The sequence below is a fragment of the Lithobates pipiens genome, unplaced genomic scaffold, assembly GCF_037356315.1.
Source record: "Lithobates pipiens isolate NorthernLeopardFrog02 unplaced genomic scaffold, aLitPip1_a1.2 Scaffold_18, whole genome shotgun sequence".
In the NCBI taxonomy this organism is placed as follows: Eukaryota; Metazoa; Chordata; class Amphibia; order Anura; family Ranidae; genus Lithobates; species Lithobates pipiens.
In genome coordinates, this window is record NW_027507758.1 from 355,442,327 (window position 1) to 355,466,286 (window position 23,960).

The 23,960-nt window shown below is 41.3% G+C and overlaps 1 protein-coding gene across 1 annotated transcript in view; it reads right to left on the reverse strand.

The window, feature by feature from the left end:
- LOC143988168 (zonadhesin-like) overlaps positions 1 to 23,960 on the reverse strand; it is a 127,454-nt gene that overhangs the window by 88,300 nt on the left and 15,194 nt on the right. The window lies entirely within an intron of this gene.

A 23,960-nucleotide genomic window follows, 5' to 3' on the forward strand; every position in this document is an offset into this window, starting at 1 on the left:
AGCCACACCCAATATTTCGCTGAAACCACGCCCATTTTCACCAAGTGGGAGGGGTCAAAAAGAAAGGGCGGGGTCTGGCGCCCCCCCATCCTAAAACTTCACTAGCCGCCACTGGTCAAATGACCAGTCCCGGAAGACTTATAGGAAACTGGTGGTGGATAATTATGAGAGAGTCTGCACATTAGGTGTCTGCAGATGAGCTGCTGTGCAATATACTGTGTTGTTGCAGTGTCTGCTTTACCTTGCTGTTTGCTTGTTCAGATTTGGTTTTACGATATGTTGACTTTTTTTTTTTTGCTATAATGGCATGATATAGTATATATTGATGCTAGCTGCTATTATTTGCTGTTTCACCATGTTGTAGAAAGCCTATATTGCATGACTCAGTAGTTATTGTATCAAAGTTTTGTTATGTCGTCTCATTACATTTTTGCTCTTAAAACATGTATTATTATACAGGATTTATATATTGCCAACAATTTATGCAGCGCTTTAAAACATTAGGGTAGACAGTACAATTACAATACCATTTAATACATGTAGCACCACCCCGCAAGGGCCACTGTAATATACGGGTCTTCTATCCCACACCAGTGATGGCTCACCCTCACCTGGGCCTAAGTAGCACCAAAAAACACAGTTTAAACTTTTAGCTGGGCTTTATTAGAAGTAGCAAAAAGCCTTGAAAAGAAATAAACTGATTAACAAAATACAAATATTAAGTGCAATAATATACTACAACTGCTCAGTAAAGAAAAACAGGATTTGTGTTCATTCACTTTAACCGCCAGTGGGAGGCCTTGCCTGAAATGCACTGAGCGAGTGATGAACAAAATACTGTACAATACAAAAAATGTTCAACAATTTTCCCAAGTGATATTACTGACTATAACATCCTACCTAGGTCTTGTAGGTTCTAGCTAACCACTGGCCAGTGGGAATTCTATTCACACATACACACACAGTCTGCCAGCGTTGGGGCCCTTTAAATCCTGTGTTTGAGTACTCAGACTTTTGTGAAGTAATATTTGTAATCCACAGAATGGAAAGGGGTATCTTCACAAGTGTCACAAAGATTGACAGATGTGGGGATCCACCTTCAGATAGAGCTGCATTAAAGTGGTTGTAAACTCTTACAAACCACTTTGACCTACAGGCAAGCCTAGATTAAGGCTTATCTGTAGGTCCAAGAAATATCTCCTAAACCTACACGGTTTAGGAGATATTTGCCGAAAGTGCGCCGCGGTCAACGGCAATATGCCGCGAGTGGCGGCTCCCGTGCGCATGCACGGAAGTGATGTCATCGCGGCTTCGCCGAATGACAGCGGTGGAGCAGCGAGACCCACGAGAAGATGGATGCGCCGGACTACAGGGGGGACAGCGGTGGCTTCGCTGGCTCCTGTGTCAGGTAAGTGACACATAATGGACTACTATGCGATGCATAGTAGTCCATTATGCTTTACCTTTGCAGGGAATCAAAGAGGAAGTAAACTCATCAAACTCAACAGTAAATAGGACCTAGCAGCTAGATCCACATGAACAATGATAGCAGAAGATCTCTCACCATTAGATGCACTTGATATATCTTCCTTCCAGCAATCGGTAGATTGATCGCTGTCTCAGTTGACTGGATGGTGATGGGAGCAACACAGGCCACAGAAACCTCCAAACAGGATAATGAAGATGATTGCTGCAGCACTGAAATTGTTCTCTAGATTTCTCTGCACTGTTAGCACATCTTCAGTAATCAGGCAGAATAACACACTGCAAACTCTCTTTTCAAGTGTGCACCTTCCTTTTAGGGAGAGTCACAGGCTTGGAAGTAGGAGATAAACACATGGGAAACTTTTTTCTGCCTGCCACAATGCCAGTCTGTCTCTCTCCTGCGTCCTCCTCTCTCTCCCCCCAATCACAGCTCTCTTGGGCAGCTATCCAATCCTGTCCTTCATTGTTTTTCTTATTAGGGGTGGGTTTCTTTCTTAGCTACAGCAGGACCCAATCTGCCTTCAATCCTGCAGCTGTACCCAATAGAGTCTCTCCTCCTGCTATCAGTTTAGCCAGAAAGTGCAATGCAATGTTTCAGAGAGCAATACTTTGCATATATTACAGAGGCAATACTAAGCCTGTGCTACATACATTTGGAATCAGAGAGCCCTGCTCGTTAAGGCTCCCAATCCTAAGAGGGAGGGTCAAGAGATACAAGAGGTAATAGCTGTGGGGGGTGGGCTGATGGAGAAAATAAATGTACAGTTAGGTGGGGACCAGAAAGGCTTCTCTGAAGAGATGAGTTGTCGGGGATTGTCTGAAAGTGGACAGAGTAGAATATAGTCAGACAGATTGGGGTAGAGTTCCAAAGGAAGGGAGAGGCTCTGGAGAAGTCCTGGGGGCGGGCATGGGATGAGGTGACAAGGGAGCTAGAGAGCAGAAGGTCTTGGGAGGAATGAAGAGAATGATTTGCTTGATATTTTGAGACAATGTTGTAGCTGGGGGCCAAGTTGTGGATGGCTTTATAAGTTATTGTTAGTATCTTGAATTTAATTAGTTGCTGATGAAAGCCAGTGGAGGGATTGGCAGAAAGGGGTTGCAGATGCCGAGCAGTTTGTAAGGTGAATGAGCCTGGCAGCAGCATTCATGACAGACTGAAAGTGGTTGTAAACCCTTACAAACCACTTTGACCTACAGGTAAGCCTAGATTAAGGCTTACCTGTAGGTCCAAGCAATATCTCCTAAACCTATATGGTTTAGGAGATATTTGCCCGAAAACGGGCACCGTTGTCTACGGCGCATGCGCCGTAGCCATCGGTGCGCAGGCGCACTGAGCGCACTGGAGCTGCCGCGCGTGTCGACTCCCGTGCGCGGGAGTGAGGTCATTGCGGCTTCGTCGAATGACAGCGGCGGGGCTGCGAGACGCCACCAGCAAGATGGATGCGGCGGACTACAGGGGACAGCGGCGACTTCGCTGGCTCCTGTGTCAGGTAAGTGACACATAATGGGCTACTATGCGATGCATAGTAGTCCATTATGCTTTGCCTTTGCAGGGAATGAAAGAGGAAGTAAACCCATCAGGGTTTACTTCCTCTTGAAGTGGTGATAGCCTATTTAAAGGTAAGCCAATGAGAAGGGAGTTTCAGTAGTTGAGGCAACAGATAACCAGAGAGTGAATTAGAAGCTTTGAGATGTCAAGAGGCATATCTTGAAGATGTTGAAGAGGTTGAGATTACATGATTTGGACAGTGATTTGATGTGGGGCCGAAAGTATAGTTCAGAATCCAAGATTATACCTAGGACCTTGGCATGGGGGGACAGGTTGATGGTAGACATGTGCAGAATGAAAAAAATTGATTCGTTCTTTACATAAACAAATTTAACTAAACAAATTGTATTTGCTTTCAGAGTTTGTTTCATTTATTCAAATTGACTCAAATCATTTTCGAATTGGAATAGTTTTCCAATTTCCAAAGAGCATAAAATAGAATAGAAAAAGGAATAGAATAGAAAAAAATAGAATAGAATAGAAAAGAATATAACAGAAAATAAAATAATAGAATATAATAGAGTAAAACAGAACAAAATAGAATAGAAAATAAAAACAGAATATAATGGAATAGAAATGAATAGAAATGAATAGAAATGAATAGAATAAAAAAATAGAATAAAATATAAAAAACTATAACCATCTTCTGAAATTTGAATAGAATAGAAAATAATATAATTAAAAAAAATAGCATAGAAATAATTAAACCATTTCCCAAAATTCTAATAATATCAATTTGAATTTGAATAGAAAAAAATAGAATAGTATAGAAAAAAAAATAGGATAGAAAGAATATAACCATCTTTCTATTCTATTATTTTCTATTCTATTCAAATTTGAATTGGTATTTAAAAAGAATATAACCATTTCCAAAAAATCATTCTATTATTTTATTTAATTCTATTATTTTTCTATTTGTTCTATTTTCTATTCTATCCTATTCTATTATTTTCTATTCAAATTTGAATTTATTCTATTCAAAATTCGAATTTTGGAAGATGGTTATGTTTTTATTGTTCTATGATATTCTCTTGTTTTTTTTCTTTTTTTCTTTTCTATACTCTTCTTTTTTTCTTATGAATTGGAATTCAAATTTATCCTATTTGAAATTTGAATTTCAGAGGATGGTTATATGATTTCTTTTTTCTTCTATTCTTTTTCTATTATATTCTTTTATTTTCTGTTATATTCTTTGCTATTTTATTTTCTATTCTATTCCTTTATTTTTTTATTTTACTTTCTTTGTAAATTGGAAAAACGATTCGAATTGGAAAACTTTTTGAATTCAAACACGTTTCGAATTCGAATTTGAAAAATATTCAAAAACTATTTGAAAACTATTAGAATTGATTCAATTGATTTGAATTTGATCCACATTTTATCATTATTTCGGATTCACTTAAATTCTGTACTATTGTAATGAAAATTTCAATTTGGAACAAAATGAACTGCATATGACTAGTTGATAGTTGAGCCATTGATTTTGACAGAGAAATCAGGGGAAAAGGCAAGTGGGGGAGGAAATATTAAGAGCTTGGTTTTGGATAGATTGAGTTTGAGGAGTGACAGATAGAAGAGCATGTCTATCCACACACTCCATGGACTGGCTGACATTTATCAAAATGAATAAGTCTTGGATTAGCAGCAGCTATAACGCCCCTGATACCGATGTCTCTAAGTGCTTTCTGGATTTTGAATCTCTGAAAGACTGTCTAGGCTGTCTAGCTTTGTGGGTGTTCATTTTATCTGGAAGAAATTATTTTGGTGTAGGTTTCATTGGCACAATTGGCACTCAAGGGACATTTTTTCAGCACCTGTTTGGTGCGCATCATTGCAATTTTTGACAGCAAGTCTAAAGGCCCATACACACGATCAGACTTTTTGACAACAAACATGCAAATTAGCTGTTTGGAGCAACATCCGGCCATGTGTACCCTCCATCGGACAAAGTTTTTTTTGTTTTCATCTGACTTTTGTTGGCTGTGCGAACGGACAAACTTTCTGGCAACAAAAGTCCGATGGAGCAAAGTCTGATCGTGTGTACAGAAAACCATAGGACTTTTGTACAAAGTACAAACAGGCATGCTCAGAACCAATGCAAAACATCAGACAACAATACAGAAGTTGTCTAAAGGTGGTGGTAAAGAGCAGAAAAACCACATGATTTGGTGAAAGTTGGCTGAAAAAGTCCTGCTGTGTGTATGCAATACAAGTTCAGGGCCGACGCCCTTTGTACAAAAATCCACGGGAAAGTTTGTACAAAGTCCTATCGTGTATATAAGGCTTTATTCTTGCTTTTTATGGAGAGTAACTTATGGTGTGAAGGCACCACTGACACCCAAGCCGTTGTTTATAAAATAAAGAAAGCTTGAATGGAAAATGCTATTTTTTGGCTTTATAAAGGTCATTATTGCTGCAGCATGTCCTATGCATGGTACAGATGTGCCACTTTATAGGCAGACAAGGAGACCCCCAGGCACTATATTTAACTAGTTGCTGACCGCCGGCCGTCAAATGACGGCCAGGCGGCGCACCTATTGTGGCGGGAGGCCGTCATATGACGGCCTCCCGTTTAAACAGGGAATGCGCGCGATCGTGTGCGCGCACCCCTGTTTCTTCGGTGGCGGCATGTCACGGAGACACCGCTCGCCACCGAAGGGGGTGAACAGCCATTGGCCGATCACAGATGGTCACACCCTGACTGTGCACGGCGCATGCGCGCGATCACGTCGGTGGCGGCGTGTTCCCCGGGAACACTGCTCGTCACCGATGCTGGTAAACAGCCATTGGCCGGCTGTTTACCCACGTGTTCAGCTGTGATCCTTTCACAGCCGATCACTAAAATGTAAACAAACCGCGGTAACAAGATGTTACCGGGTTCTCCTCCTCACACACTGACACCGATTGCGGTAACATCTCGTTACCGCCTACAGTACACATGAAGCACACTGATTGCCCCCCCCTCAATAAAGAGGACCTGTCACCACCCCTCATAGTCCTGTCAATCACAGTCCATCAGAGTACCTGTCACAGTCCATCAGAGTATTTGAGTACCTGTCACAGCCCATCAGAGTACCCGAGTACCTGTCACAGCCCATCAGAGTACCCGAGTACCTGTCACAGCCCATCAGAGTACCCGAGTACCTGTCACAGCCCATCAGAGTACCTGAGTACCTGTCACAGCCCATCAGAGTACCTGAGTACCTGTCACAGCCCATCAGAGTACCTGAGTACCTGTCACAGTCCATCATGGTACCCGAGTATCTGTCACAGTCCATCAGAGTACCGAAGTACCTGTCACAGCCCATCAAAGTACCCGAGTACCTGTCCCAGTCCATCTGAGTACCCGAGTACCTGTCCCAGTCCATCTGAGTACCCGAGTACCTGTCCCAGTCCATCTGAGTACCCAAGTACCTTTCCCAGTCCATCTGAGTACCCGAGTACCTGTCCCAGTTCATCTGAGTACACGAGTACCTTTCACAGTTCATCTGAGTACCCGAGTACCTTTCACAGTTCATCTGAGTACCTGTCACAGTTCATCTGAGTACCCAAGTACCTGTCACAGTCCATATGAGTACCTGTCACCGCCCTTCAGAGTACCCAAATACCAGTCAGCTATCAGAGTACCTGTCACCAGGCCATCAGAATACCCAAGTACCTGCCACCAAGCCATCAGAGTAACCGAGTACCTATCTCCAGCCCATCAGAGTACCCGAGTACCTATTTGCAGCCCATGTCTCATAGAATATACATTGGGGTGTTTGCTTTCCAAAATGGGGTCATTTTGTGGGTAATTTCCCTGTCCTGGTGGTCCAGGACCTTCAAAAGTGTGATGGGTAGGAATGAAATGAGATGTGTCATTTATGCTCCTAGTACGCCTGAACGTACTACTTCAATGTTCGGCCTCTCTATGTGACCACGCTGTGTAAAAGTCCTACACATGTGGTATCGCCATACTCGGGAAGAGTAGCAGAATGTATTTTGGGGTGTAATTTTTGCTATATACATGCTATGTGTTAGAAATATCTTATAAATTGACAATTTTGTGTAAAAAAAAAAAAAAAAAAAGAATGCGTTTTAATTTTTTTCCACATATTCCAAAAACTTCTGGAAAAAAATGAACCGTTCAAAAGACTCATTATGCCTCACAGATTATACGTCGGGGTGTTTGCTTTCCAAAATGGGGTCATTTTATGGGAAATTCCATTGTCCTGGTACTCCAGGGCCTTCAAAAATGTAATCGGTGGTTGAGAAATGAGATGCGTAATTTTTGCTCGTAGAACGTCTGAAGGTACTACATCAATGTTGGTGCTCTGTATGTAGACAGGCTGTGTAAAAGTCTCACACATGTGGTATCGCCGTACTCGGGAAGAGTTGCAGAATGTAGTTTGGGGTGTAATTTGTTGTATGCATATGCTGTGTGAGAGAAATAACCTGATAATATGACAATTTTGTAAAAAAAAATAATAATAAAAAAAAAATCTTCACTTTGCAAAGAATTGTGGGAAAAAATGACAACTTAAAAAAACTCACCATGCTACTTACTTAATACCTTGGAATGTCTACTTTGTAAAAAGGGGTCATTTGGGGGGTATTTGTACTTTCCTGACTTGTTAGTATCTCAAGAAATGAGATCCACCAGATGTACTGAAGGCCTGATCAGATGTGATCAATTTTCAGCAATTGGCACCATAGTTTGTAGACTCTATAACTTTCACAAAGACCAAATAATATATACTAATGTGGGTTATTTTTACCAAAGATAGGTAGCAGTATAAATTTTGGCCAAAATTTATGAAGAAAAATTACTAATTAGCAAAAATTTATGACAGAAACAAAGAAAAAGGCATTTTTTTCACAAAATTTACGTTTTATTTTATTTATAACACAAAAAATAAAAAACCCACTAGTGATTAAATACCACTAAAAGAAAGCTCTATTTGTGTGGAAAAAAGGACGCAAGTTTCATATGGGTACAGTGTTGGATGACTGAGTAATTGTCATTCAAACTGTGAGAGCGCTGAAAGCTGAAAATTGGTCTGGTCAGGAAGGGGGTGTAAGTGCACTGTATTGATGTGGTTAAAGGAAAGTTTCCTTTTTATTATTTGTCATTGTGATGGTCTCACTTTATGCATACGAACAGGGGGTCATTCGACCCATCTCTAAATGGGAATGTATTCTCTCAGTGTGCCTCTCAGCTGACAAAGACTGCTACTGTTTTAGCAAAGGTTCTTGTGTCCTTGTGTCAGTCATCAGGCCATGTCTCATAAGCATCAGAGAGGGTATGTAGAGGGTGCCGGTGTTCTGGCATATTCAGTCCGGCCATCATATAGCGCCCGCCCCGTACTGCGCATGCGCAGTATGGGGCAGAAGAAGCTTCGTAAAATTTCCGAAGCTGAACGGCGCCTGCGCCGTGAGTGGAGGTGGTAGCCCCACCATCCAAGCGGACATAGGGTTGTGAAAATTAGACGGCCCCTCGCGGGCGAGCTTCGCTCGCCATGCTTCAGGCTCGGCCTTGCTGCGCTCGGCTCTTTTTTTATTCCTACTCTATGTCCACTTGGATCGTGCGGCTAGAACCTGGACTCAGTGCGCAGACGCCATTCATCCTCGGCTATTTTCGGAATCTGTGTTGCTGTGTACTGCGCATGCGCAGTGCACAGCGGACGCTATCTGATGGGGGACCTTATATGATAAGACACCGGGCCCCAAACTCCAGTATGTAGGGAGGAACCTGTGCATGGTCCCCTTTGCAATATTATGTATCCCCAGAGCAGTTTGTCTCTGGTGGCTCTAATTCTCTTCCATTGGCAGGTATATCCATTAACTTAGGGGAGCTGCACTCTTCATCTGAAGATTCTATTTTTAAAGAAATTCAAGGGTCTATGTTTTTCTCAGGCCCAACAGGCCTCTGTGAATTTTATAGTGGAAATTGTTCAAGCTAATTTGAAATGACAGCTTCTCTAATCTGCTGCTGCAAAGGTAAAACGATTTGGACCACATGAGCCACCACAAGATATGTAGTCTTTCCCTACACATCCTCACATCAAGGATATTTTGCATGTGGACTGGATACCTCATTGAGAGTGAGGTCACTAAAAAATTGAGAATGCTTTTAATAGATTTGGTGGTTTCTTACCCCAGTAAGAACCTCACTTTTCCAGGGAATGATGTCACAGTGTTTAAAGATGCCTCAAACAAATGTCTGGAGACACTGTTGTAAGCCTCCTTTGCTCTGGTGGGGGCAGTTTTACAGCTAGCGATTTCAGCTATAGGAATTTGCCAGAGCCTTAAAGTCTGGGCTTGACCCATGGCAAGGGAGAGGGATCCCTCTACTGACATGAGCACAAACCAGGAGGATATCCCACATGCTCTCGGTTTTTCGGTGGGTCATTTAAAAGACTCCATCCAACAGTTTTTCCAGTTAGGAGTCTTGATGGTACATGTGCAGGATCATGTGGCTGAAGTTTTGGTCAGCAGAATTGACATACAAAGGAACAGTTGTTTGGTCCTGCTTTGGATGACTATATCCAAAAAGTGACTGTGGGTAAGAGCATTCTTTTACCACTTAAAAAGAAGATAAAATCTACAGTTCATAGACTGGTCATTACTTCCACATCCAAGAAACATTCCTTTCACCAGCCTCAGGATTTGGGCTCCAAGCCCAAACCCAAATCCCAATTTTACCCTCTAAGTTGGGGGTGAAGTCCTCTACACAATAAAGGGGAAACCCCACTAATTAGGGTGGCAGGATGTTTGCAGGCCTTTATAGAAATGTGTCAGAGGGACATTGCAGGTGACTGGGTCCACAATATTGTGGCTCGAGGATACAGGCTGGAGTGTCAGACCCTTCCTCCCTCATGATTTATGCTTTCAAGTTTTTCTTCAGATAAAAAAGAGAAGCTTGTACTCTTGCAGGCTCTCAATCTCCTTTTATCTCTTGAAGTCATTGTTCTGGACAATGAAATTTTTTTGTGGTTTTACTCAAATCTTTTCAGAGTACAAAACCAAATGGCAGTGCTCGTCCCATCTTGGATCTCAAGAAGCTCAACAAATTTCTAAGGGTAAAGAGATTTCCTATGGAATCAGTGCAGTCGGTAGTGACATCTCTCCAGCAGGGAGATTTTGTAGCAGTCGTCAATATCACAGATGTTTCGCTACATGTCATGATTTTTCCACCGCACCAAAGTATGGGATATTTGTGCTTCTAGTTTGTGGCTTCTGCCATGTGATCACCATGGTCAACTTTTACCATTGAGTATATATAGAGACTTCCGCGCTCTATGGAAAAGATAGGAGAGGGCGAGAATAGCAAATGAAAAAAAGCAGCAATCACTAAATGAGTTGTCTCTCACTGGTAAAGGTAATTGAATAAAGATGTGATGCGCTAATTACAAAACATTCAAATAGCCACAACAAAACTGAAAATGTGCAATTATAGAGCTATATAAAGTGCAACCGTGCATAGATCAATCAGAGAACATCCCTATACATATATGTCAATGAGTTAAAAAACCATGCCGGTGATTGATAAGTGCAAAAAAACACACAAAAAAACACATAAATATTTAACGTAAAAAATAAGATATAAGATATATGCACGTGTTCAGCGTGTAATATATATATACAAAGAAAAAATAAATAAATATTAAATCGTGATTTGTGTAAAATGTCCCATACACAATCAAATCAAAACGTGCAATTCGGTAAGCACACTCAATTAAACGTGCAATGTGCTGGGTAATGAGTCCATTCGTGGTGATCCGTGCAGGTGGTGTAAATGCTATATAATTACCTCACTGCTGTGGGTAACACAGCAAAAATAGTAATGGACACAAATTTTAAACGTGCAATTCAGTAGGCACACGAGATTAAACGTGCAACGTGCTGGGTGATAGATCCATCCGTGATGGTCCGTGCAGATAGTGTTAATACTATGCAATTACCTCACTGCTGTGAGTAACACAGCAAAAGATAGTAATGGGCACCAAGGTGATTGCAGGGATGGCTGTATAAACGAATTTTCTTTAGGAGACTTCTTATGGCTTCCTCATGGATGTTAGGTAAACTCAGAGGAATGAATCAGAGAAAACCGCCATAGTGTAGTTGTTTTTTAAAATATAGCAATTTATTTAAATGATTTAAAACTACTCACAAGTGAAGCAGGAAAAATAGGCACATACGACAAACAGCAAATAAAACCGGATACGAACGTCACTTCCGGGCGTCCTACGCGTTACGTCGTCAAGACTTCAACTGGGATATTTTGCCAGGGTGCAGGAAGTGATTTATAGGTGTACTGGGCGGACCTACGCCACCCATTTGATTGACATACCATTGCACCGCTGTGTACAACACAACGATGTTTGTGGGAGTCAACTAGTACACAAAAGACATGCTGGATGCCCTCCCTTCTGGGAGTGGATAACATCTATGGACAGCAGCGCAGACAAGGGGAACACATAAAGCGAACGGATAAAGGAACGAGGGGACGGAACGAATATTATCCTTATTCAGCATACTGACTGTATATAAAGTAGAAGCAGCTACACATAGCGTCGCACTGGAATTTAGAGCGTACTGAGCTCTACTATATAGAGCACTAGAGCACGCCCGACGGCCATTTTGTTGGAGTTAGTTTCAAATTATGCAAGTGGCCATATTTCTGGTGGTCAAACAGCATCTGAGGAGACAGTTTCATGTCAGCAGTAGCTGAGAACAAAGTTTTAAGGGAGAGAAAAGTGAGCCACAGTAAACAAAAAACTGCACATAAAAAACTACTATTTTAACCTAATAGATCAAGGAGGATGATAACCAATGAATAAGAAAATATCAAAATTATAGAAATTTTAAAATTATCCAGCTCCTATCTATAGGTAAAAATACAAAAAGGTGTGCATAAACAACTATATTGGAAAACCAAATAGTAATTTAAACACTAGTTTTTTCAAAAGACTAATTTAAATAGAACATGTAGTTAACTGGGCAATAATGAATGTGCATAGAGATTTATATTTTAATGGAAACACGGAAATTACGTACATATTCCAGATGACATCAAAACATAGCAATTATTTTAAAATCACATAAATGCATATGTGTAATAAAAATATAAATATCTAAAAGGATAAAATGCATAAAAATCGCAAAAGGAATTCAACCATATAACTCAAAAACCTGTCTTAAAAATCGCATGAGGTTTAGTAAAATTATATAAATAAATCCCTTTAAAGATAAATAAATGGTAAAAAAGGGGGTTTAACCGTACGTTTTATCACCAAACCACAGGTGTTGCTATGGGGGCTAAATTTGCCCCGAGCGTTGCCGGTTTATTTATGGCTAGATGGGAAGAGCACGCAGTATTTTTAAACCCACCTGAAGAACTAGCGCTATACAGGCGCTATATCGACGACATTTTAATACTTTGGAAAGGGAGTAGTGACAGCCTGAATTTGTTCCAACAAAAATTGAATGAGAACAATTTGAATATAAAGCTGACCTGGAACTCGGATGAGAAAGAAATTGTCTTCCTCGATTTATTAATTTCACAAAAGGAAGGGAGAATAGAAACCAAGACACACTTCAAAAGCGTAGATAAAAATAGTTATCTTCCAATAACAAGCTGCCACCATCAAAATTGGCTTTTTAATATCCCTAAAGGGCAATTTATGCGCTTAAGGAGAAATTGCAGCAAAAAAGAAGTGTTTCTCGAACAAGCCGAGTCCATGGGACAGAGATTTCAAGAAAAAGGATATGGTAAGAGCACAATTCAGGAAAAAATATCAGAAGTGGAAAAGATGGATCGTAATCACCTCCTTAAAGATATGAAAACACAACGTAAAGATAAAAAAGGAGTAGAAGGAGCAATAATTCTGGATTACAATAATCAATATAAAAATGTAGAAAAAATAATCAAAAAACACTGGCACATCCTCCTGAATGACAAAGATTTACACGAAGTCCTACCCCCTAAACCGAAGTTCATCTACAGACGTGCCCCCAGTCTCAGAGACATGCTAGTCAGAAACATACCTGATCCTCCCGTGAATAATTTTACGTTCTTTACAGGGAAAGGTTTCTTCCCATGCAAAAGGTGTTTGGCGTGCACGAGAGCGAGTAAACCAAATAAAGTCTTCGAATTTCTAGCCACAAGTACCGGCAACACACATAAGGTTAAAGATTTTATCTGCTGCAATACAGTAGGCGCTGTTTACGTTTTAGAGTGTAGTTGCGGCTTACAATACGTAGGCCGCACAAAAAGGCCTTTAAAAACTAGACTCAAAGAGCACATACAAAATATACAGAAGGGGTATGATAAACATAATGTTTCGAAACATTTCGCTAGTCATCACAACAGAGACCCCAAGCATCTAAAATTTTGGGGCATTGTCCCCTATGTCAAACATTGGAGGGGAGGTCACAAGGTGAGGACCTTGAGTCAGATAGAGTCCAAATGGATATATACCCTCGATACCTTTGCCCCCAGGGGTTTGAATATAGAATTCGATTTAAACTGTTTCATTAGCCATTTTTAGCCCCCTAATATTATCTGTGTGTGCGCCATTGATCTTTTAGGTTCTGTGTTGATATCCCCCTTTTTTACCATTTATTTATCTTTAAAGGGATTTATTTATATAATTTTACTAAACCTCATGCGATTTTTAAGACAGGTTTTTGAGTTATATGGTTGAATTCCTTTTGCGATTTTTATGCATTTTATCCTTTTAGATATTTATATTTTTATTACACATATGCATTTATGTGATTTTAAAATAATTGCTATGTTTTGATGTCATCTGGAATATGTACGTCATTTCCGTGTTTCCATTAAAATATAAATCTCTATGCACATTCATTATTGCCCAGTTAACTACATGTTCTATTTAAATTAGTCTTTTGAAAAAACTAGTGTTTAAATTACTATTTGGTTTTCCAATATAGTTGTTTATGCACACCTTTTTGTATTTTTACCTATAGATAGGAGCTGGATAATTTTAAAATTTCTATAATTTTGCATAGAGATTTATATTTTAATGGAAACACGGAAATGACGTACATATTCCAGATGACATCAAAACATAGCAATTATTTTAAAATCACATAAATGCATATGTGTAATAAAAATATAAATATCTAAAAGGATAAAATGCATAAAAATCGCAAAAGGAATTCAACCATATAACTCAAAAACCTGTCTTAAAAATCGCATGAGGTTTAGTAAAATTATATAAATAAATCCCTTTAAAGATAAATAAATGGTAAAAAAGGGGGATATCAACACAGAACCTAAAAGATCAATGGCGCACACACAGATAATATTAGGGGGCTAAAAATCGCTAATGAAACAGTTTAAATCGAATTCTATATTCAAACCCCTGGGGGCAAAGGTATCGAGGGTATATATCCATTTGGACTCTATCTGACTCAAGGTCCTCACCTTGTGACCTCCCCTCCAATGTTTGACATAGGGGACAATGCCCCAAAATTTTAGATGCTTGGGGTCTCTGTTGTGATGACTAGCGAAATGTTTCGAAACATTATGTTTATCATACCCCTTCTGTATATTTTGTATGTGCTCTTTGAGTCTAGTTTTTAAAGGCCTTTTTGTGCGGCCTACGTATTGTAAGCCGCAACTACACTCTAAAACGTAAACAGCGCCTACTGTATTGCAGCAGATAAAATCTTTAACCTTATGTGTGTTGCCGGTACTTGTGGCTAGAAATTCGAAGACTTTATTTGGTTTACTCGCTCTCGTGCACGCCAAACACCTTTTGCATGGGAAGAAACCTTTCCCTGTAAAGAACGTAAAATTATTCACGGGAGGATCAGGTATGTTTCTGACTAGCATGTCTCTGAGACTGGGGGCACGTCTGTAGATGAACTTCGGTTTAGGGGGTAGGACTTCGTGTAAATCTTTGTCATTCAGGAGGATGTGCCAGTGTTTTTTGATTATTTTTTCTACATTTTTATATTGATTATTGTAATCCAGAATTATTGCTCCTTCTACTCCTTTTTTATCTTTACGTTGTGTTTTCATATCTTTAAGGAGGTGATTACGATCCATCTTTTCCACTTCTGATATTTTTTCCTGAATTGTGCTCTTACCATATCCTTTTTCTTGAAATCTCTGTCCCATGGACTCGGCTTGTTCGAGAAACACTTCTTTTTTGCTGCAATTTCTCCTTAAGCGCATAAATTGCCCTTTAGGGATATTAAAAAGCCAATTTTGATGGTGGCAGCTTGTTATTGGAAGATAACTATTTTTATCTACGCTTTTGAAGTGTGTCTTGGTTTCTATTCTCCCTTCCTTTTGTGAAATTAATAAATCGAGGAAGACAATTTCTTTCTCATCCGAGTTCCAGGTCAGCTTTATATTCAAATTGTTCTCATTCAATTTTTGTTGGAACGAATTCAGGCTGTCACTACTCCCTTTCCAAAGTATTAAAATGTCGTCGATATAGCGCCTGTATAGCGCTAGTTCTTCAGGTGGGTTTAAAAATACTGCGTGCTCTTCCCATCTAGCCATAAATAAACCGGCAACGCTCGGGGCAAATTTAGCCCCCATAGCAACACCTGTGGTTTGGTGATAAAACGTACGGTTAAACCCCCTTTTTTACCATTTATTTATCTTTAAAGGGATTTATTTATATAATTTTACTAAACCTCATGCGATTTTTAAGACAGGTTTTTGAGTTATATGGTTGAATTCCTTTTGCGATTTTTATGCATTTTATCCTCTTAGATATTTATATTTTTATTACACATATGCATTTATGTGATTTTAAAATAATTGCTATGTTTTGATGTCATCTGGAATATGTACGTAATTTCCGTGTTTCCATTAAAATATAAATCTCTATGCACATTCATTATTGCCCAGTTAACTACATGTTCTATTTAAATTAGTCTTTTGAAAAAACTAGTGTTTAAATTACTATTTGGTTTTCCAATATAGTTGTTTATGCACACCTTTTTGTATTTTTACCTATAGATAGGAGCTGGATAATTTTAAAATTTCTATAATTTTGATATTTTCTTATTCATTGGTTATCATCCTCCTTGATCTATTAGGTTAAAATAGTAGTTTTTTATGTGCAGTTTTTTGTTTACTGTGGCTCACTTTTCTCTCCCTTAAAACTTTGTTCTCAGCTACTGCTGACATGAAACTGTCTCCTCAGATGCTGTTTGACCACCAGAAATATGGCCACTTGCATAATTTGAAACTAACTCCAACAAAATGGCCGTCGGGCGTGCTCTAGTGCTCTATATAGTAGAGCTCAGTACGCTCTAAATTCCAGTGCGACGCTATGTGTAGCTGCTTCTACTTTATATAAGTCAGTATGCTGAATAAGGATAATATTCGTTCCGTCCCCTCGTTCCTTTATCCGTTCGCTTTATGTGTTCCCCTTGTCTGCGCTGCTGTCCATAGATGTTATCCACTCCCAGAAGGGAGGGCATCCAGCATGTCTTTTGTGTACTAGTTGACTCCCACAAACATCGTTGTGTTGTACACAGCGGTGCAATGGTATGTCAATCAAATGGGCGGCGTAGGTCCGCCCAGTACACCTATAAATCACTTCCTGCACCCTGGCAAAATATCCCAGTTGAAGTCTTGACGACGTAACGCGTAGGACGCCCGGAAGTGACGTTCGTATCCGGTTTTATTTGCTGTTTGTCGTATGTGCCTATTTTTCCTGCTTCACTTGTGAGTAGTTTTAAATCATTTAAATAAATTGCTATATTTTAAAAAACAACTACACTATGGCGGTTTTCTCTGATTCATTCCTCTGAGTTTACCTAACATCCATGAGGAAGCCATAAGAAGTCTCCTAAAGAAAATTCGTTTATACAGCCATCCCTGCAATCACCTTGGTGCCCATTACTATCTTTTGCTGTGTTACTCACAGCAGTGAGGTAATTGCATAGTATTAACACTATCTGCACGGACCATCACGGATGGATCTATCACCCAGCACGTTGCACGTTTAATCTCGTGTGCCTACTGAATTGCACGTTTAAAATTTGTGTCCATTACTATTTTTGCTGTGTTACCCACAGCAGTGAGGTAATTATATAGCATTTACACCACCTGCACGGATCACCACGAATGGACTCATTACCCAGCACATTGCACGTTTAATTGAGTGTGCTTACCGAATTGCACGTTTTGATTTGATTGTGTATGGGACATTTTACACAAATCACGATTTAATATTTATTTATTTTTTCTTTGTATATATATATTACACGCTGAACACATGCATATATCTTATATCTTATTTTTTACGTTAAATATTTATGTGTTTTTTTGTGTGTTTTTTTGCACTTATCAATCACCGGCATGGTTTTTTAACTCATTGACATATATGTATAGGGATGTTCTCTGATTGATCTATGCACGGTTGCACTTTATATAGCTCTATAATTGCACATTTTCAGTTTTGTTGTGGCTATTTGAATGTTTTGTAATTAGCGCATCACATCTTTATTCAATCAACTTTTACCATTCTTTCTGCCTGGAAACTTGAGAAAATCCACAGCATCCAAAAAGCCTCCCTCTACGTCAAGCAGTTTAGACAAGCTAGAAAACAGCGATAGTGAATTAGAATCACTTGCAGAATTGAGCGATAATGATTCATGGGGAAATTCATCATCAGACACTGAAAGTGACGACAGTGATGATTCTGCGACTGAGCACAGTAATGTGCGAACTTAGTAATCTATTGACTGTGGTACGGATCACGCAGCGCTGAGCTCAGTTGCAGAAACGTCTCTGATGTCACTGTCATCAGTGTCTGATGACGAATTTCCCCACGAATCACTATCGCTCAATTCTGCAAGTGATTCTAATTTACTATCGCTGTATTCTAGTTAGTTTAAAACCACTTTTGTGGTAGAGGGACGCTTTCCATTGTCCTGATTGTGATGTCGGACTTTGTGCAGTCCCATGTTTCAAAATTTTTCATACCCGGGAAGTTTACTAAACCAATATGCAGCATCTAGTACTAGTAATATTGCACCACTGTTTGGACAAATTTCAGTATTTTTGATTTGATTACATTATTGAATAAAATGTATTATTATATTTTTTTAATAATTATTTATAGTTATTTATTATATTATAATTTATGATTTTGTGTTTCAAACTTTATCATACCCGGGATGTCTACTAGACTCTTGTTTGGACAGATTTAAGTGAGTTATTCCTAAGAATTACAGGCCTACAATATAAAACAACAAATTTCCATGCAAAACATTGTATCGCTTTGACATTCAAAAATCAGACATAAACAGATTGCCAGGAAAGTAAACTACGATAGTGTGCTACCATCCTTCTGTCCTAATCCTCAGACAACAGGGAAGAAACGTTTGTACACTTTGGATGTGGTGCATGCCATCAGGTTTTACCTGAATGCAGCTGCTATTTGGCAGTCGGATTCACTGTTTGTGCTTCCCGGGGGTCCAAAGAAGGGTCACGCAGCTTCTAAATCTTCTACTTCTTGATGGAATGTTTATTTTGTATTTCTCAGGCTTATGTCTTAAAGGGATTGTAATGTTATTTTTTTTTTCTTTAAAATAACAAACATGTCATACTTACCTCCACTGTGCAGCTCGTTTTGCACAGAGTGGCCCGAACCTGTTCTTCCGGGGTCCCTCGGCGGCTGTCTCTGCTTCTCCCCGCAGGTACTTCTCACGTTCATGCGAGCTCCCTCGCATGGTGAGAAGCATCTGCGGGCACACTCCCATGATACAGCTGGCGGCTATAGCCACTCGCTGTATCACACGGCCCCGCCCCGGCGCTCCGCGTCAGTGGATGTGATTGACAGCAGCGCGAGCCAATGGCTGCGCTGCTTTCCATCCATCCACTCCGGCCAATCAGCGGCCAGGCTGAGTGGCTAAGAAGGACAGCGGGGGCGAGCGCGGGATTTTCGAGGGGTGAGATAAGTAAAACGGGGGGGCTCGGGGCGCAGGCAGTGTCAGATGTTTTTTCACCTTAATGCATAGAATGCATTAAGGCAGTGATGGTGAACCTCGGCACCCCAGATGTTTTGGAACTACATTTCCCATGATGCTCATGCACTCTGCAATGTAGTTGAGAATCATGGAAAATGTAGTTCCAAAACATCTGGGGTGCCAAGTTTCGCCATCACTGCATTAAGGTGAAAAAACATTTACCTTTACAACCCCTTTAAGGGGTGAGATTCCACCTTTTCCAGTGAAAGCCCATTCTCCTAGGAGTGTTGGGACCTCCTGGGCTATTCATGCTCAGGCTTCAGTAGCTCAGCTTTGTATCTGAAGTACCACTAGCTATTACCAGAGCTTCGGTTCATACCTTTTGCTAAGTTTTTTTATAGCATTATGGTGGTCCATGAGATGGTAATCAGATGCCATATCTCAGTTTATTAGACAACTCCCTGGTGTGTGCTGTGGCTGCCTGACATTCTTTTTTTTTTTGTGTTGTACAGTGATGTCAGGTGGGTGCAGCACCCCAGTGAATACACATCTGCGGCTTCAGTGCCTCCCAAAACAAATTTATTACAGCCCTGGTGCCTAGCATTCTCTCTGTGGGCCACATGCAGCCAGCCAGCCCTATGTGTGCAGCCCATGGGCTTTTGGGCACCTTAGAAAAATCAGATAAAGCAGCAAGGTGCCGAGAATTGGAACATTCTCTGTGTACCCAGCACTGTAGGAGAGAGACTACCGGGGATGGAGTTACATTTCACTGCCAGTGACAAGCAATGCAGGGAGGTGGTGGGACGGGGACTAATTGTCACTTCTACTGACTATCAATGTTGGGGAGGCTAACTTTCACTGCCACTGATGCCAGGGTGTGTGTGTGTGTGTGTGTAAGGGTGGGGGGGGGGGGGGGTGTTAATAGCACTGACACCAGTGCTGGGGGGTGTTATTGAACTTACTGACACCAATTCTGGTGGTTTATATTGCATCCAATGACACCAAAGTTGGGGGTTATTATTGCCTCCACAGACACCAATGCTGGGGGTTAATATTGCATCCACTGACACCAATGTCAGGGGTTGTTAATGCACTCACTGACACCAATGCTAGGGGTTATTGTTGCACTTACTGATACCAATGCTGAGGGTTCTTTTTACACTCACTGACACCAATGCTGTTGGTTATTATTGCACTCACTGACTCCAAAACTGGAGTCTATTGTTGCACTCGCTGACACCAGTGCTGGGGGTAATTGTAACAGGACCAAGATTTTTAGAAGCAGAGGTATGAAAATGCGCTGCTATTGTGCTGCCCTCTCGAGGTGTCTGGGGCCGCTCTATAATTTTCAAGTTGACCACCACTGCATTAGAGGATCATTTACAGTGGGAGCTCAAAGCGAGAGGCAGTCTCTTCTCTTGCTTCAGACTTGCTCTCTCTCTGCGCACCCACTGTATATGATCTTCTAACTAATGTACAAGTTTAGGGAGGTGGGTGTCTGTCCTGAATGTTCTGTACTTAGGGGGAGATGGGGGGGGGGGGGGTGTGTCTGTTCTGGGGAAGGGGGCAGGGGTTTCTTCTGTACTGAGAGGTCTGTACTGGAGAAGGAGGGGGTGTCTGTAATAAGGGGGTCTGTACTTGGGGGAGTGGTGTCTTTACTGGGAGGGGGTGTAGGAATGTTAGGAGTGTCACTCTGTACTGAGGCATCTGTTCCGGGGGGGGGGGGGGGGCTCTTTCTGTACTGAGAGTTTTTTTGCACTGAAGGAGTCTTTGTTTATGGGTCTGTGCTGGGGGAGGGGGGGTCTATGCTGGGGGCTTCATCTGTACTGAGGGGTTTGTACTTAAGAAGTCTGTACTGAGAAGTTAGGCTGGGAGGAAGACTTGGGGATGTTAGAGATCTGTACTGTGGAGGGATAATTTGTCCTGGGAAGAAGGGGCCATTTTGGTTGTACTCTGTCATGGAAATTCTATTATGTGTGTTTTATGGATTGTTGTCATCTATCTCCCTGTGTCTGATTGAGGCTGGGTTCACACCGCTGCGGGTGAGAGATCCGGATGTGATTCACACCGCACTGCAGTGCAAATCACATCCGATCTGTCTGTGCGATGCGAGTTCAGCCATACAGATAGTATGGCTGAATTCGCATCGCACCCGCCGCAAACTCGCACAGGACCCTTTTTTTGGTCCGCAGCAGAATCGGATTGCATGGGTGTTCACACCATGCGATCCGATTCCTGTCCGAGTTTGCAGATCGCAGTGCGATATGCGGACTGGTCTGGGGGTGTCATTAAGATTTCATTGACACTCCCAGCAGTCCGCATAGGGCAGTGTGAACTGCCGGCGGGAGGCATGCGATGCGGGAAAACGCCGCGGATTTGCGGCGTTCCCGCATCGCTATGGTGTGAACCTAGCCTTAAACAAGTAGCGCTCTGGCAGAGTGCACTTGGGTTAAATCGGGACCAGCGGTAAAACCGTCAGTATGAAAACCTTCTTATGGGCTTGGAGATGTGTTCTGTGTGTGTGTGTGTGGGGGGGGGGGGGCGTTTGCCGGTTTGTAAGTATCAAGTGCAATTCGCTGGGCTTCTTTCCTTCAAATGTCTATGCACATTAGAGAAGCGAAGTCCACATAACGAGAGAAACATATTATTATAGCTACGCTATCTCTTTTGGATACATATCTGCTTGACTAGTGTATAACATATATGCATTTGCTACCAACCTATACTTACCCCCCATTTATATAATAAATAAGACCATACCACTTTTTTGGAGTAAAATAGGCCGTAGCAGCCATTAATTTATCAATCAAACTGTATAAATAACCAAAAATATATAACTCTTTAAATAACGTAAACAATAATAAAACAGTAACAAAAATAATAACATCAGTTATGACATACATCAGTTCCACCTAGTGTTGGTCTTTGCAGGTCCACCAATAACACTCAGATCCTGGCTCTTCATTCCGAAATCTCTTCCTTCACCCACAAAGACCAAACACTAGCCACAGCTAACAAGGGTAACCCCTTACCCTTGGGAGCCCCTCCGCACTGGCAATGTTCGCTGCGCTCCATCCTGGATCCCCAGGGCCCACAGATCAGTCCCCACATCATTGAGGTGCACTCCATCCTTCTTCCAGTAACACCATGTCTCAACTTCCAACTCCAGGTGTCTTATCCCCAAACCTCCGTTCTTTACCACAAATCTGCTGATGTCCCTGTTTATCTTACGTCTGGCCCTGTTCACTCCCTCCACTGATCTGGCCATTCTCCAAGACTGACGAGCCACCATGTCAGACCACACTATGATAGTGTCTGGATAAGACATACACAGCCGCAGTATGTCAAACTTCATATCCTGTGTGATATCCAACATGGACCGGACTCCTAAGTCATTTCCCCCCACATGTAAAATCAAAACATCGGGAGGCCTGTCCCGCCGTGCAAAATGGTGAACCTCCGATACCATTCTGCTCCACAACATACCTGGAAACCCCAGCCAACAGACACAGACTTCCTGTTTGGAAAACCCCAGCTGCCGCCCGTTAGGCTGGACATCCACCCTTCTGGCCCCCCAGCAAACATATGAATGGCCCAAAATCCAAATCAGGCACTGCACCGCATCTGGAATAAAAGAAAGACAATCCATCCGGATGTATCTGATGAGTGCTGGCGTTGCGGGAGGGAAAGGGGCTCAATTGCCCATATATGGTGGTACTGTCGGGAGATGAGGTCATTCTGGTCGAAGGTGCACGAGATAATAGTGGAGGTTTCTGCTCTCCAATTAGATTTCTCTCCAGCACAATACTTATTACACCTGTCTACTCTCCCCAAGAAACACTATTATAAATCAGTTGCGATGCACATGGTAAATGCAGCAAGGATGTGTGTACCAGTGCACTGGAGGTCGGCACGGCCACCTTCAATAGCGGAATGGATACAGAGGATCAACCGTATAGCGGAAATGGAGGAGCTAATTCATATCTCCTCGGACAGAGCTGACAAGTTTGCACATACCTGGGCACCTTGGTTATCCTTTAAAAACTCCATGCAGTATAGAGAAGCCATACAAGAAACAGGTTCAAGTATTTTGAACTCCTAAAACCAACCTGCAGACCAATTTTAATGAAGCAGTTTAAGCTAGTCCCTCAGACTTGAGGGAGGGTGGTTGGTGACGATCTCACCCCCTCACCTTAGGTGCGGGTCTTGGACTCAAAAAGTGAACGCTATCCCTACCCCCTCAATTCTAAGCCCCCCCTTCCTCCTTTTTTTTTCTCTCTCTTCTCTCCCTTCTTCACTCGCCCTTCTTCTGTTTTCGGAAATCCCGATTACCAGAGAGAAGGTCGAAGCCACCTACTAACATACTTGAGCTGTTCTATTACATTGTAGACCATCTGGACAGGGGTTGTTTTTCATAAAACTGTCAGTAGCTCCCTATAACACGAGTTGGAGAACACCCTGAAGGTTCTCCCTGGGCATCCAGGGTACTATATAATTGCATTATGTCAAGTAATCTCCACTCTGGAAGGGTTTGTCTTAAACTGTTATGTTGTATTTGACGATGTTGCGTGTAATATTTCTATTATCTAGAAATCTATGTATAGATAGCAACATAATGAGCATGGAAATTTTAAATCTGTACAAGATATACCCTCTGTTTTCCCTATCCCCGTACTTTATATTCTGTATCCCGATATCTTTTGCTGCCCCCTACCCCCATTTTCCGTTCTGTACCCCGAAAATTTTCAATAAAACATTTATGGGAAAAAAATAAAGAAAGACAAACGTGCCACCATAATCTTCAAAACCAACTTAAACAACTCAACAGATCCTTAGCCCCCAAAACCAACTGTCATCACAACAAGTGAGGGCGGACATATAGTCTAAACCTTCTAGATTGCCACCGCCCAATGCGTTTTACTGCTTCCTCGTCAAAACCTGACCTCGCCGATTCGGTCGCCCCCTCTATCCTGAA